The sequence below is a fragment of the Hippoglossus hippoglossus genome, chromosome 2 (genome assembly GCF_009819705.1).
Source record: "Hippoglossus hippoglossus isolate fHipHip1 chromosome 2, fHipHip1.pri, whole genome shotgun sequence".
Lineage (NCBI taxonomy): Eukaryota > Metazoa > Chordata > Actinopteri > Pleuronectiformes > Pleuronectidae > Hippoglossus > Hippoglossus hippoglossus.
The window spans coordinates 4,886,158-4,890,236 of NC_047152.1; the positions used below are offsets into that span (position 1 = coordinate 4,886,158).

Here is a 4,079-nt window from a genome sequence, read left to right on the forward strand (position 1 = left end):
CAGTGCAGAGTGTGTGTGTGTGTGTGTGTGTGTGTGTGTGTGTGTGTGTGTGTGTGTATTGTTGCTGAACCAAAGCTGAAAGGAGGGTGAATACAGAAGTTGGAAGTACACTTGAATAACACACACATGCCACAATTCTGAAGACATTCAGTGTGTGAACTTGGATACACCAGCATCCTTCATCCTTCACTTTGTGCCCCTGGTGTTTGGCCTCCTCTGTGTACACTGGCAGATTGGCATTTATATGCTTAGTTCACTGGCATAATTATAAGAGGGGAAATGTCAGAGGTCTGTACTCGACTCATTCAAACAGCAATTGATTTTTGGACTCGATAACGCCCGGTGTGTGGATAGAAAGACAGTGTCCTTTGTTGTAGAAGCTGTCCTCTGTAAAAAAAAAAAAAGAGTGAGACCTCTACACCGCTCATAGAATAACACTTACACAAGTAATCAATGAAGAGAAAATAAGCAAAAGAGGATATTTGCTTCGGGGAAAACAATACAGCTGCTCATTAAGTACTGACAACAATACGCCGTGATCAATACATCTGATCTGGAGGGAGGGTGTGAATGATTAAGTGTGAAGTAACCAGCCTGCATGGACTCATTAGGAACTCTATTGGCAAGTGGTATTCAAACCAAGTTCCTCTAAAGGTGAGTTGGTCCAATTAAGGATCAGAACAGAGAGGAAATTGTTCTTTTGCGAATAAACGACTAACTTTGAGAAGAACATTTCTTTGGTCACTGAAGGGACCTTGAAGTGACCTCGGCCCGGCTTGATGTGGCGAGTCACCGGTGGCAAATGCAAATGTGCGTTAACACAAAAGGCGACAGGACTCTGGTTCAGAAAGACGAGGTTGAAGAAAATAAGTGAGACACTAATTGGCATTTATCTGCTGTTCTGTGAGCGGCAGGGATCTGACTTGTTGCCGCACAGTGAAAGGAGCTTGTGTCCTGGCCGAGGAGTCGGAGGTGAGCCGCCTGTCGCCTGGAGCTCTTCATCTGACAGCTGCTCCTGATGCTTCCATCACTTCCAGGCATATCTCAGACTGATCTGCTGTCAGGACAATGCACACATTGCAATGTTTTGTTCTGTCTTGCGGACGCATGGCAAGTGCTGAGGTTACTGAAAAAAAACCCGTTGCAGTTCCATTCAGTATTTCACAATAAAAGTCAACTCTGGCTTTTAATGTGACGCTGCAACAGTAGGAACCAAGAAGAAACGGGCAAACTCTGAAGCCAAAGAACTGTCGACTAACAAGATGGAGATTTTACATAGATATTACTCCCTGGTTTGGCTATTGACATTCTCCCCCATTGTAAGTTCGTGCAATCAATATGATTGTCTTTTCTTTGCACAGCTTTGAATCATTCACCCACATTTTCATAATACAACAGGGGATGAAAGGGAAGAGAAGCTCGATGCTAATTGTCCTGTGTCTCTTCACAGCTCCCCCCCGATCGATACCATAATCGATGCATATCACACTTCATAGCTACACATGTTCTAGTCAGTTGTGGCTTCCTGATAAAAACAAAATAAGACTTTTGTTCAATTCACAGTCTCTCAGAAGAAAACAACATTTACATTCACTTGATGTTTGATGTCGGGGAGAAGGCACGTGTCTCTCCTCGCTTCAAACGCAGCCTGACAGACGGAATCAATTACCATTTTTATTTGCACTTGAATCTCTGACTCACCAGTACGAGGGTGAATCAGGTAAAAAGTCAACTTTAATGCTGCAATTTTTCCGTAATTCAAGTGATAAACAAAAAAGGTTATGCACGTTTGACTTAAGCTCAGACTGTTTGGATTGAAGCACACGATTTATTGGGGAGATGAGGCCTCTCGCAGACGAAGCCCGAGGGCAAAGAGGGAATGACAGTTTGCAGGACGCAGCCACGGAATGCTGAGCTGTGAGTGGGGCCGGATGACTGAGCAGCAGGCGGGGGGGAGAAGGAGCCGGGGGGGGGGGGGGGGCAGACTGACGATGGCGAGCTGGTGACCAGTGGAGACGAGCTGGTTATCTTGAGGCACTTTATAGACTGAGGGAAGTCATCACCTTATATCATCGTGAAACAGGGATAATTAAATGCTAAATTAATAGTGTCTAATCCCATTTCTTTTATTCTCTTCATAGCGACTACAAAACAAATCGTACAAATATCAAAGAAGGTAAAAACAAGTGCGGAGAGGGAAATATAAAGAGAAAGAAGATTGAAAATTAAAACCATTTATTTTATCACAACTTGTTTACAAAAAGCAGAATCCTAAACATGAGAGCATTAACATTATATGGTCCTCAGATGTAATAATAAAAAAAGACCTATCGTGCTTTAACCACTGCGATGCAGAACATGTAAGAGTTTACTGTCAAAGCAAAACGAATCTGAAAACACCAACACGGTTCAAACGCTAAATTCCACAGGCAAAACTAAACAAGAAAAGGTCAGTGAAGTTAGTTTTTTCTTCGGCAGCTGCTGTGTTGAATCAAAGTCAGAGAATCTTTTAATAATACACTGTACAAAACAAAAAAAAGAATATCATCAAACCCTCAAAACTCTTGGCGCACAGAAACTTTTTTTTTTTTTGCCATAACTATAAAAGAATTGGAGGTTGGTTCACTTGCTGCTCAGCTTTGATTTTCATCCCAGCAGCGCGTCAGAGTTTTGCATCTCGGAGCTGTGTGTGTGTGTGTGTGTGCGCGCTCTCGTCACCAGCAGGGTGACATGATGGCTGACAACACACTGGGAATGAGCTGGATCTTATTGTGTTCAGTGAGCAAGAAACCTGTGTAAATTACTTACTTGTAAATTTTTGAAAAATGTTGATCTTAAATAAAAATATAATTTGCATTTCAATGTGTGATCGCGAATAACAGCAGAAAATGAGGAATTGTCTGAAGTGAAGCTTTAGCAGAATTACACCATCGCACGTAGAGACACAAAACTCTCAGGCTCCGTCCACACTACTGCGTTTTATAAAATGTAATCTCTGTCCACACAAGCGTTTTGGCTCCATAATCAATACCAACATACTTGAAAATGCATATCACATGACCACTCACATGCACTGGGGCATGTCGGTGTACGCTGGAAGCATTTGGTTGTCAGTTACCGAATTGTTGCATATTCCTGAAATATAAAAGCTCGTCGCAAAATGCAGAATTTAGGGGGTCATGTGATAGGAGCCTGACGAATCAGCAAAGGCTACTTCATGACAGAGAAGAACCAATCAGCTAGCGGTTGTGTCTATGTCCTTTCCAAACATTTCAGTTTCTGTGTCACTGGTAGAGATCGGCATTGATCTGGATTTCTTGTTGTACATTTCTGTGAACTCCACGTTTAACTGTTACGACGATTTAAAGTTTGGCACAACAAAATATAGTTTGCTCAAGTTTAACAAAACCATAATCAGACATGTCTATTTGATCCATTGCTGTACCCCCCCCACCCCCACACATAAATAATAATTATCATCTCTACAATATGTCGACAAACACTGTCAACAAATTACAGTATGTACAATAAAATGATAATGTTGAATAGGTGAGGTAAGATAAAGAAGTAAAGCAGGTTCACAACATAACTGATGGTCGGGTTCATGCTCAGTGGAAATAACCACACAGCTTCATTCCAATATTCACTTCTCATGGCAGAATAAATGTGATCCTGATGATGGTTATGGTTTCACCTGAATTTATCCCCACCATATCAAAATGTCAGCACTTTGGTCCATTACATTGGTCTGATTCACCTGAACTTTGCGAGGGATATTCATGGTCCCCTGAAGATGAACCCTAAATGCCTTCAGGGTCCCCTGAACCGAAAACCATCATATCAAAGTGTCAGAACTTTGGTCCATTGCAAGGTTTTTCACACAAACCTGAACTCAGCTGTGGATATTCATGGCCCCCTGAAGATGAACCCTTCTGGTTTTGACCCTGTGATATTCCCGTCACTGTCTTCTAAAGTTTCCCAAGAGGCTGGATATTCAGTGAACTCATCCAGTCTATCGCTGCGCTCACTATTCATTTCATAATTCCGCCCCAAAGATAAACTCTGATTGGTGCGTTTGG

General features: G+C 42.1%; 1 long non-coding RNA gene across 2 annotated transcripts; it reads left to right on the plus strand.

The window, feature by feature from the left end:
- LOC117772339 lies at positions 1 to 2,815 on the plus strand. 2 transcript variants are annotated; one of them, XR_004615755.1, is made up of 2 exons: positions 1 to 31; positions 2,684 to 2,815. It is a non-coding gene; the product is annotated as an uncharacterized LOC117772339 (long non-coding RNA). The 2 variants fall into 2 exon arrangements; XR_004615757.1 differs by having other exon boundaries at positions 5 to 45.
- Positions 2,816 to 4,079: the final 1,264 nt, after the last annotated feature.